We start from the raw sequence: 12,667 nt of genomic DNA, 5'->3' as shown, positions 1-12,667 counted from the left end.
TGAAAAACTCACGGCTAACACCTTGGCCAGTAATAAAAGACTGAAAGCCTTGCTTCTAAGAGCAAGAGCAGGACAAGGATGCATGCTTTCGCCACAGCTCTTCAACACCATCCCGCGAGTTCTAGCTCAAGGAAGTGGACGAGGAAAATAAAGTGAAAAAAATTGGCAAGAAAGAAACATAACACTCTCTCTCTTCACAGATGTCATGATCCTATATATAAAAGATCCCAAAGAATCCACAAGAAAGCTATTAGAGTTAGTGAACCCATTCAGCAAAGGTGCTGTTCACAAGATCAACATACAAAAATTAGTTGTATTTCTATACATCAGTAATGAATAATTCAAAAAGGAAATAAAGCAATTCCACTAACATGAAAGTAGTATCAAGAAATATAAAGTACCTAAGAATAAGTTTAACCAAGGACGTAAAATATGGTGCACTGAAAGCTCTAAAACAATGAAAGAAGGTAAGAGACCTAAACACAGGCTTATCTTGTTTTATTGCCCTCCACTTTATTGCTCTTCCAGATAACGTGTTTTTCACAAATTGAAGGTTTGTGGCAACCCTGCGGGGCAAGGATATTCAGTGCCATTTTTCCAACAACATTTGCTCCTTTCATGTCTCTCTGTCATATTTTGGTGACTCTTAAAACATTTCAAAGTTTTAAATTTTGATTATATTTATATTATATTAATATTTTAATATTATTATTATTTGAATTGCTGCAACCTTATGCTAAAATGTTAACAGATGAGGAGTTGCTTCTTATGAATGAGCAAAGGAAGCAGTTTCTTGACCTGGAATCTACTTTTTTTTTTTAATGTTTTATTTTTGAGAGAGAGAGACAAAGACAGAGAGACAGAGCAAAAGCAGGGGAGGGGCAGAGAGAGAGGGAGACACAGAATCCCAAGCAGGTTCCAGGCTCTGAGTTGTCAGCACAGAGCCTGATGTCGGGCTCAAACTCACAAGCTGTGAGATCATGACCTGAGCCGAAGTCAGACACTTAACCCACTGAGCCACTCAGGCGCCCCAACCCAACATTTTCAATAATTACTGCCACTAAACTGTACACTTAAAAATAGTAAAAATGGCATATTTTGTGTTATATATATTTCATCGCAATAAAAAATAACGAAACTGTTCTTGTCAAGCCTCCACTTAATTTTCCAGCTCCTTCATATCCCTCTCCTTTGAGCCCAGTGACCTAATGTTACCTATTTCTCTCCCAATTGCTTGAAACCTTTTTTCTCCATGTTGTATACTTATCAACCCCTTTGGGGAAGGATGCAACAACCAGCACTATATGCTGGCCAAGAACCACTGTGCTGACAGAAAATGCTGATGTAGGACATAGGGTATTAGTGAAAAAAAACTTTAAAATGAGCACAGAGACATTTTTGTATTGTAAATATGTATGCATAAAAAGTACACTGAATAAAAATTCGAGAAAGCTACCATATTTGATAGCTCTAGAAACTTACACAGGGAGATGAGCTTTAATCCTGAATCACTTCCCTCAATGGTTTAGAGAACAAAGCTGTGGCATCTCAACTTTCTGAAGCAGATTGTCCCCAAAATATTAGGCCTCAAAGACTGGGTCTCTTTAAAAGTTTTAGACACTTAACTAACTGAGACCCAGGTGTCCCCAGAATTTTGTTTTATAAAGTAAGAGCACAGATCCCCTTTCTCTGTTCTATCCCACAAGTTTGCCCACATGTCAAGGGAAAGAGGAACTCTAATTGCTTTTTTTGTTTTAGACACATTTTTACATACACTTGTAAAAAATCAAATTTTGGGGGCACCTGGGTGGCTCAGTCTGTTGAGCATCCAACTTTTGATTTCGGCTCGGGTCATGGTCTCAGAGTTGTGGGATTGAGCCCTGTGTCAGGCTCCATGCTGAGTGTGGAGACTGCTTAAGATCCTCTCCCTCTCCCTATATCATGTGTGCGCTCTCTCTCTATGTATATATCTCAAATAAAAAAAAAATTAGGGGCACCTGGGTTGCTCAGTCAGTTAAGGATCTGACTTCAGCTCAGGTCATGATCTCATAGTCTGTGGGTTCAAGCTGGCATCGGGCTCTACGCTGACAGCTCAGAGCTTGGAACCTGCTTCAGATTGTGTCTCCCTCTCTCTCTCTCTACCCATTCCCTGCTTGTGCTCTGTCTCTCTCAAAAATGAAAAACATTTTTTAAAGTTTTAATAAATAAAATTTTTAAAAATTTAAGTCAGATTTTGAAATCTACTTACTTTAAAATCATGTACAATAGTGTTAAGAGTTAAGACATTGGTGTCCTCCTATGTTCAATATTATCTCTGCCCTACTGTGTGCCTTGGACAAGCATGCCTCCACTCCTCCGAGCCCTGATTTTCTCATCTGCAATGTGGAGGGTAACAACACCTACAGGATAATGATGGTGCCTAAATGAAGGAAAATATAAGACGTACCTCACACAGTGCTCAAAGACTAGGTGCTCAAAAAGGTTAGCTCCTAAGTTACTTTATTTGTTGTAGAGCATCCGTGAACGCCCACAGGCCTCCTCCATGAAATTTTCCCCAGTGAACAGCCCAAACTTTCTCCTTTTTCTACATTCCTAAAACACTTCGTGAAAATACAATTGATGCTGTAGCCATTTCATATGTACACAAGCTTTGATCGAATAAACTCGAAGTCCTTTGAGAGAAGGCAGCAACGTCGTGCGCTCTCGCCATCCTTAGAGCCTGATGAAATGGGCCCTGAAGAAACTGAATGGCTGAGAAGCAGTTGGGGGCCCTGCAAAAAGCGCTTGTTGCCATAAGATTTAGGTTCTAGTCCCAGTTCTCATGTGTGCAAGTTTCGTGACGCTGGACAAGAAACTTGAAGGCAACTCTGATAATCAGTCTCTACCTGCGTGTAGGCTCAACCGCAGGGAGTGGGACATCTGTGTCCCCCGCCTCCACATTCAGATGCTGACATCTTAACCTCCAGTATGAAGGTGTCAGAAGGGGAGTCTTTGGGGAGGTGATTATGTCTCGCCAGGGTGAATCCCTGTTTCTTCTGTGTGAGCACACAAGGAGAAGCTGGCAGTCTGCTACCCAGAAGAGGGTGCTCATTGGAAACTGACCCTGCTGGCACCCTGATCTCGGATTTTCAGTCTCCAGAACTGTGAGGAATAAAAATTCCTGTTTATAAGCCACCCGAGCCGCGGTGCTTTGTTTCAGCTGCCCAGTCTAAGACACTAACCTACTTTCAAGACAGAATTGCACTGATGTTCAAATGTGACCCTGTACATTCTGGAAGCACTGCAAACATAACCCTATCTGGATTTCAGGCCTGTTGTCCTGAATCTACATTAACAACCAAAGTCTCCTACTGCTGCCTTTATTCTAAGCTGCTGACAAATGCCCTTTGGTTCTCGAACTAGAAAGGGGCAGAAGAATAGGCAAAAAAAGGACACAAAAACCTGTTGGGTGTTGATCTTTTACAATGAGGCTGTTGTCAACCAATTAACAAGTTACACCTAAAGTTAAAGCCCATTTGTGTTCGGTAAGGATTAGGAGATTGACAGACTTTTAATGGTAAACTCAAAACTCCCATTAGCAATAATGCAAGCTACGCCTGCTAGGCCCATGGAGAGATGAGAGCTGAATGCGATCCATAATCTATCTTACTTAATGTCATCAGTTTCCCCATAGCCCCTTCAAACAATCAGACGCCAGTGAAATGCCCTAAGTGGAACTAATAGCATTGATTTGGAGAGTACTGATGGTCTAGTTCAATGAAGGTTTTCAACATGAGAAGCCTACAGATATTTTGAAATTCTGATGTACCTGTGCACATTTATTTTTTGTTGATTAAAAAAGAAAGGCAGGGTGCCTGCATGGCTCAGTCAGTTCAGTGTCCGACTCGTGATTCTGGCTCAGGTCAGGATCCCAAGGTCATGGGATGAAGCCTCACGTCAGGATTCTGTCTCTCCCTCTGCCCCTTTCCCCCACTCTTGCTCTCTTTCTTTTTCTCTCAAAAAAGAATGACAGTCCTGTAAGATGAGAAGGTAATAAAAGAGGATAACATACATGAATATATCAGTTAAAACATTTCCCTTAAAACTTGGATATTTCCCTGCCTTTTAATTATGCAAAAATTTATTATATTTGTTGAGCCTTTTATAAATTAGAAAATATTTCGTATTGTTTTTGGTTTATTCAATAACCGAGAGGAAAGGGACATTGAGCTTTTTTATTTCCTTCAAAATTCACTCAAGGCAACAAAGGTTAGAATTTTCCAATTATAGGAGCACAAATACCATTTCTCACTTATTCTTACACCATGTCCATTCAGTTATCAATTCTTGTCACAACTTCCTGTAAACATCAGATATCAGCCCCTTTCCTTCTACTGCCATCACACCACTCTCCCGCCAGCTCCTTTAAAACAGACCCAGACTGTGCTAGGAAATTCCTGGTGTTCTTCTTCCTTTAAATTTCTCGATACTTCAATCCATCTTACATTCTATACTGCACAGGATGTAAAATATCTTTGAGGGCAGGGACTATGCCCTACATTTCCTTATATTGTTGGTACAGTGACCATATTCACTGAACAAAAAAATGTACACATACATTTACAAAGAAAGACACATGTACATTTATAAAGAAAAATAAAAAGAAATCTGAAATTGGACTTCTTTCTTCAAATTTGTGGATGTTGTATCTAACAGATGCATCCTAGCAAAATACATTCTACACTGTATATATAAAACACACATGGGCTGATGACTTAGCCTATTTAGAACAAAGATTATAAGCTAATAGACTGAGGCCCATATATGACCCTTGGTAGTTTTTTTTAATAGCACTTTAAAAACAAGAAAGTTTGAATTGATTGCCAACATTTAAAAATTGCTGATTTCACATAAATATCAAGTTGCTCTTGAGAAATCTGAAAATCTAAGAAGACTGGGTTGTTAGAAATCAGCTTGAGCTAAAGTCCACCCCAAATGGGGAAATCTAATAAAGCTGGAAACCCAGGGAAGGCCAGTATAAGGATGAACCAGTCAGACAGCCGCTGTACAGGAAGGGACACAAGGGAACGTGCCTGTCTGGACTGTGGAGGGGACATCTGCATCTCCTCCTCCAGTGCCAAGGTACTGTGATTACAAACTACCAAAAAATAAATATTTACATATAATTTTTAATTTTTAGTTTTGTTTTTATACAATAAAAGGGTGTCACTTGGTACAACTGCATTATTCTTGGGGTGCTGGGTGGCTCAGTTGGTTAAGCATCCGACTCTAGGTTTTGGCTCAGGTCATGATCTCGCAGTTCATGAGTTTGAGCCCCGTGTCCAGCTCCACGCTGTGCAGAACCTGCTGGGGATTCTCTCTCTCTCCCTCTCCCTGCCCCTCCCCTGCTTGTGTGCGCGTGCTCTCTCTCTTTTAAAAATAAATAACCTTAATGGGGCGCCTGGGTGGCTCAGTCGGTTGAGCGACCGGCTTCAACTCAGGTCACGATCTCACGGTGTGTGGGTTCGAGCCCCGCGTCAGGCTCTGTGCTGACAGCTCACAGCCTGGAGCCTGCTTCAGATTCTGTGTCTCCCTCTCTCTCTGACCCTCCCCTACTCGCGCTGTCTCTGTCTCTCAAAAAATAAAATAAAAACCATAAAAAAAAAGATTAAAAAAACCTGTATTATTCTTGGTAGAACACAGTTTCAAATGGGTTTGTCTAAAATAGTTTGAAAAATAGAATATTCCAATTGATTAAACACTCTGATTAACTCTGCGTTGCCATACAACACTGTATATCGATTATAAATTTTCAAAGAATTAGAATATGAGACAATGAAAAAAATTTATAGTAATCATAACCTTTTAACAATGGTACCATCTTTTAAACCATCACTTGTCTTTTATGAGTCAGGAATATATTTCCTACTGCTTTCCTATTCATCATGAGCATCAGTTTTATTAGCAAATAAACCTTTCACCCTCTTGCCACCTGAAATGCCCTATCCTCAGAATGCCCCAGCCCTATGTTGTGCCCTTCTCTATAGCCCATATGTAGTCTTGTATTACATATTGTCATTTTGTAAGCCTATTTCCTTCATTGGATCAGATTTCTTTATGGTACAAACATTGTATTTGTAACCCACAGAGTGAGCATTCAATATATATTTTCATATTTCAAACTAATTTCCCCCCAAACAGGTGAGGGGTAAAACAAATATCTGTAGCAAGTAGAATTGATGATTCATTTCAAGTAAACAAAAAATAAAAACTTAACAGCTATCTAATCTTTGATGAGAAATTTGCTGAATGCTTACTTTGTGGCTAATACTATGCTAAGTGCTTATAAATTAGTTCTCAAAGTTCTCAAAACAATCAATGAGATATCTGGGACTTGATTTATAGAGAGAAAACTGGCAATTAGGGATGAAGTTATGCATTCAAATATTTGCTGAGCACCTAGCATACTGCGCCCTGAACTAGCATTGCAGACATGGCAGAGAACAGACTCTCCGCCTTTTGTGGAATTTATTTTCTAATGGAACTTGCCAAGACCACATACATAATATCTTAGCATTCTAGGTTTATATATTGCTTTATGCATATTATAAGCTTGGACAATGTGAGTGCATCTTTGAAATGGGTCCATTCTCAGACCTGACAAAAATTTGAGACTGAGGAGCAGAGGCTCACACCCTGATGACCTCTTCAAGGTCAAAGTAACCCCACAAGGTCACTCTGCCATTGCTGGCAGCATTCAATCCGTGAAGACCTGATCTCTGAACTTACAATATTCTCAAGAGAATATATTCTCAAGAGAAGATTTATAAATAATAAAAGGAATCAGATAGAAATAAGATACTATGGGATTAAAGAAATAAAACAGAGTTAAGAATGCACCTTTTTAAGTCAGGTATTTTTCTGTCTTGCATGTAAGCCCCCATGAAGAGCAGAGTGAAGCCACAGTACATATGTCAAAGCACAGACCAGACTTTGGCCTCTTGGTCTCTAAGTGGGATGGGAAGGTCTAGGGGAAGGTTTAACCCCTAGCTGCTATGCCATTTTGAATTTTATTTGCCTCTCTGGAGCTAGACATGCTAGGAGCTGCCCCATCCAAAAACGCAAAAAGAAAAAAAGGAGCAGTTTCAGGAGCAAATTTTCGAATTTGCGGTTCAAAATGCAAAAAGAAAAAAGGAGCGGTTTCAAGAGCAAATTTTCAAATTTGCATCAGACACTTCCTGTCAAACACTGAAGTTGCTGGGATTGACTCTGAGAGCACTAGGCCAGTGCAATTTAATCATTAAACTTCAAGGTTTTCATAACTAATCTCCAATGATCTTTCTGAGGGAAAGTTTCATTAAAAAAAAAACAAAAAAAAAAACCCCTAAAAATCTGAGATTGAATTCAGAAAGTGAACAAGAGAAATAATTGTAGAAGCTACCTTCTGATTCTGAGTGGGTAGAAAATTGTCTTTCACTCTAAAGTAACATAGAACAATTTTCTCATCTACTGCAATATTATCTAGGAAATCTGAGGCAAAAGTAACCAGACTAGTTTTAAATGCAATGACTTGCAAACAGAGAGACTGACCACAGCTTTGTATCCCTTGAAATGCATTCAAATGTACCTAGGGAAGGAAAACCAACACAACACTCAACATATACAACAGTACCTATCTGACATTAGAAACCTTTTATTGAGACCAGACAAATCGTAAGCTGAAAATATTAAAGCATGGAGAAAGGCTGAGGAAACCAATGTAATTTCTTTTTCCTCTATGGTGGCCCAAATGACAAACTAAAGACACTCCAAGATTACTATATTTATACTAAGGCCATTTAAAAACCAAGTTCTTAAAAAAAAATAATAAAAAGCAAGGTCTTAACCAAAAAGCCTGGACCTGACATTCAAAAAATATTGAATTTTTTTGGATGGACTGCAAGAGCTAAATTTTCTATACAAAATCTGTACAGGAGGGTCCTGTTTTCAGCAGGTTAAACCTGTTTACAAGTAAGAACCTCTTGCTCTCGTATCATTGTCCTGTTTTGTCTGAAGAGAATATTTGTGTTTGATAAGTTATATCCACACCTATGGGTTTGCAACCCAATTCACCCTACTTTTGTAGTTTAAAAAAATCAGAAACAAAAACAAGCAGAGATATTAATTTGGTCCTGGGTAAAGACTTACTCCAGACAACTAGTAAAAGTAAATACAAATGATCCCTGAATGAATGAACTTTAATCTATGCTTCAAAGAATTTCTACAGATAAAAACCCAAGGAATATGAGAGTAAAAATACACAAAACGCACAAGTAGAACAGGCAAAGCAAATAAAAGCTAGCAGCAACAGCTGAACAAAATTCAGACTTGCAAAATCTTTTAAATGAAATGGCAAGAAATTGAATATAAAATAAGAATGTTTAATATTAATTCACTTGACAAATATATTTTTTAAATACCTTTTATTTGCCAGGTAATATTCTAAGTTCTGAGAACAAAGAAGCTAACAGAGGGAGGACTAATAAAATAGAAGAGGGAGACTAATAAAATATATAGTTTAGCAGGTAGTGGGGAAAAAAGCTAGGAGAGAGATTTAGAATACTACAGCAGAGAATACCTCTCTGTCCTTAGAGCCATATGGGGATTAGCTTTGTGTATGAAGGGTGATCTGAGAGTTCTGAGCTTCTTTTGTTTGTTTATTTTGAGAGACAGAGAGAGACAGCTTAAGTGGGGGAAGAGCAGAGAGAGAGAGAAAGAGAAAGGATCCTAAGCAGGCTCTGAGCTGACGGCAGAGAGCCTGATGCTGGGCTCGAACTTATGAACCAGGAGGAGATCATGACCTGAGCTGAAGTTGGACGCTTAACCAACTGAGCCATCCCAGTGCTCCTGGGCTTCATGACATAAACAGGAATGTAGGCAAAATGGAATTGCAATGGCCTTGTGGCAGAGAGTGGTGGTAAGACCTTTGTGCAGGGTGGAGTCCTTTCTCAAGAGCATAGAGTCCTCTGTTTCCCTCTTCACTCCAGACAATACTTATGTGAGGCGGAGAGAAGAAAAGCTCTAATCTAAAGGTCAGCTTACACCAGGGATCCCTCTCTTTTCCTGCTGATGGAGGCCTAGAGGCCAGGGGACAGATTGGCTTACCTTTGAACCTTTGTTTCAAGAAAGGAAAGCTGGTAGACATGAGCAAGAAACAAGAGACTATACAGAATTGTCCAATAGAACTTCTAAGACAGAAAAAAATGACAGAAATTAAAAACTCAAGTGCAAAAGGAGATTGGACACAACTGAAGAAAGAAATAGTAAACTAGAAGCCAGATCCTAAAAAACTACCCAAATGCAAATACAAAATATGAGATTACAAGACTTGGATGACAGAATTAGAAGGTCTAGTATAATATAGTCAGAATTTTCTAAAGAGATAGCAAAAAATGAGGGAAAGGAAACATTTGAAGAGATATAGTTGAGAATTTCCAGAATTGCTAAAGTTATTACCTACCTGGTCACAGCAGGCATTTGAGTTTTTTGACCCCTTGTATATAAGCAAAAGTTTTTATTAAACCACCTTCCAGAAATAGATCTTTCATTGAACACTACTTACAGTTTACAAAGGCTTTCACATACTAAAATCTATACTACATCTTTTAAGATTTATTACTCTTGGATTTGCTTTCCTGATAGGAAACTGAAATAATCTCTGGGCATGCACCAGTATCCAGGCCATTCTCTTTACAGCAGGGAAGATGAGGTGTGTGAGTGATTCAGTAGGTTAAGCATCCAACTTTGGTTCAGGTCATGATCTCATGGTTCATGGTTCAAGCCCCACGACAGGCTCGGTGCTGAGAGCTCAGAGTCTGGAGCCTGCTCCTGATCCCATCTCTCCCTCTCTCTCAGCCTCTCCCTTGCTTGCAGTCTGCCTCTCTCTCTCAAAAATCAATAAACATTAAAAAGGTAAAAATAAAAAATAACATAGAAAAGAGAACATTACTCATGACCAAATTTATTAATGATTACTATAGCATATTCTTCAGTGTGACAGACAATGTAGTTACTACAGCCGAATGTGGTCAGTTCTCCGCAGTTCCCATTTCAGCATTCTTTAGGGATACTTCCTTTGCAATTTTCCCTATCATTTGTTTTATTCTCCCCAGGAATGATTTCAAGGATCTACTGAAGACAGTGCCTTTCAGTAGGTTAAGTGGTGAGATCCAATTTCATCATAAATGAAGTTTCTTGGAGGCTCCACAAATGTCTCTGTTTACTATGGGAATAAGGTCAGAACCTTCTTAGCATGACATAATGGGCTATTTTTTTTTTTTTTGCATTATCTTAGTCTTCTTCCCAAGTCTACTCTAAGTACAAGCACACAAGACAACTCACAATCTTGCCGAATATGCGAACACATACCAGGCTTTTCGGCCACCGTGCTTTTGCACAGAAAATCCCCTTGACCCTTTCCTTATTCCTCTCCCTCTTTTTTCACTGCTCCTCACTAACTTCCTCTCACATAAAATCGCTTGGTCTCAAAAAAATCAGCTGGCCTTTTATGACCCTCTTCAAACTGGGCACCTGGCTACGCAAAGCTTTCTCTAACAACATTTATGGCACCTCGTGCTACAAAGTATTCATCTCTGTCTGGACCCAGCCATGTCTGGCATGTGATGGGTTCAGTAAATTCTTGATGAATAAATAGTCCAGGAAGTCTGGGAAGACACTGGTGTCCGGGTCACTGCATCAAGCTTGAAAGGTCACTGTAGGGCAGTCTTTATCCCTGGATCCAGAAATGCCATATCTAGAAATTTTATCTATATAAATAATTGAGAACGTGTGCAAAGATTGAGCTACAAGGCTCACACTTCATTGCTATTTCAATAGCAAAATCCTGACACAATTTTAATCCTTCAACTGGGCCTTAGCTAAATAAATGCACGATGGAATACTAAATACCCCTTTAAACAATATGTGGGGGAAAAACATATGGAAAATATTTAGTGGCATGTCATGATATTTTATTCAAGGGAAAAAGGCTGTTCAAGGAAAAAAGCAGCGTGTTCAGTCTGCTTATGTTTAATGCTATAAATCAAATGATCAACAGTGGTTTCCCGGGTGTTGGATTTCAATTTTTTACCTTCTTTCTGATTCTGAAAAAACCTAACTTATGTACAAGGAGTACTAATTATTTTTGTGACAAAAAAAAAGATTTTCTTTTCAAAGGAGAGTCCTTCCCTTTCATGGTCTGGCTTCCTTTGGAGCTGTAACTCCACTGGGGGGCTATTCCTGTTCCAGCCATCCCAGGCGCCCAAGGGAAAGGGCTGTCCAGGTAGCTTAGCCTCATTTCATAGAGCTGAGGCGTGGGAGGGAAAACCAGCTGCTCCAGTGAACAACGATTTTTAAATCCCCAAAAGTTCCCAAGATGTGGCCATGCTAGAAAACTTGCATTAGCATGTTTCACTTTCCAAGATAAACTTCTTTCAAAATTCTGCGCTGACCCCGAAATAATCTGCCATGGAAGGAGCATGTCCCATCGAGGAGAAAATTCCTATGCCAGCATGTTCCTTCCTACCTTAATCTACTTTTACTTGGACATTCCACAGCCCAACGCTCCCCCCTACTCCACTTCCGGACCCCCCCTGCCGCCCCCAGCACACACACACTTTTTTACTGGGCTGCAGCTATTCCAAAAGGGGCCCAGCCCCAGCCGGCAAAGAGGCCGAGGCCTGCAGGGCTGGCTCCTTGCCTGAGGTGCTGGGTTCCACTCTAGGGGGTTGGCGGAGCGGCTGCGAACCCGGTGACTAGACTTCCTCCTCCTTCCGGGAGGTCCCCGCCCACATCACCGTCATCAGGTCTCCGGGGAAGTCACGTTCTAGCTTCGGAGTCCTTCGGAAGCTTCTGGGAGGAAAAGGCGGGTGAGACGGCCAGAGCCCTAACACCGTCCCAAGAGACAGGGCCCCTAGCTCACCATCTATCTCTAAGTAGATGGAGATGGGCGGAGGGGTGTACGCATTAAATCATTCATCTGTCAGAGAGGGTGTTGACCTAAAAGGACTGCGTCCCCTCTCCAGTGTTAGGGTGAGTGTCCAGATGTCCTCAGGATCGCCGCAAAAAGAAGAGACACGTATTGAAGATCCCTGAGGTGCTAGCACCCACATAAAACACTGTCTTACTTAATTCTCTGACAAATCCCTTACGTTGGGTGTCCCCGATCCCAAGATACGGTTGGAAACTAGAGGTAGTAGATCTGGGAAATGCTTTCTAACCTCGTCCACTCCTTGACATAAAGGGACAAAAATATTTTTACGGCACACTGGGGCAAATGAATGAGCACCAACCAGAAGCCAGCGTCTCCTGCTGTCGGATACAGAGGGGCTCCGTCTCTCAATTTACCTGTCCCACCTGTTTCCTGTCTGCTGCTCACTGGAATGAAAGCCTGGAAGAGGCTGATCCAAGACGAGTATGACCTAGCTGTGTCCAGACGAAACTGGATATGCTTCGCAACCCTTCCTTCTGTGACTTCAAGCACGTAACTGGGTGTTTTTTGAGCCCGTTTCCTCACCTCTAACGCTAATAATAGGACGCACGTCACCGGGCCAGTGACCGGAGGGGTCAACAGGACCAAAGGTTGCTGGGCTAGCCCGCGCCCGGGGAGCGCGCCCCGCCCGGGCTCCCTGGGTTACCCCCGCGCAGGCCC

The 12,667-nt window shown here is 40.8% G+C and overlaps 1 long non-coding RNA gene across 1 annotated transcript in view; it reads right to left on the bottom strand.

Moving 5' to 3' along the window:
• Nucleotides 1-12,667, bottom strand: part of LOC115298830 — a 28,381-nt gene that overhangs the window by 8,818 nt on the left and 6,896 nt on the right. The gene's annotated exons all lie outside the window — the stretch shown is intronic.

Source organism: Suricata suricatta, chromosome 8 (assembly GCF_006229205.1).
Source record: "Suricata suricatta isolate VVHF042 chromosome 8, meerkat_22Aug2017_6uvM2_HiC, whole genome shotgun sequence".
NCBI classification, from domain to species: domain Eukaryota; kingdom Metazoa; phylum Chordata; class Mammalia; order Carnivora; family Herpestidae; genus Suricata; species Suricata suricatta.
The sequence above is the reverse complement of the archived record's forward strand: the minus strand, read 5'-3'. Positions and strand labels throughout refer to the sequence as shown.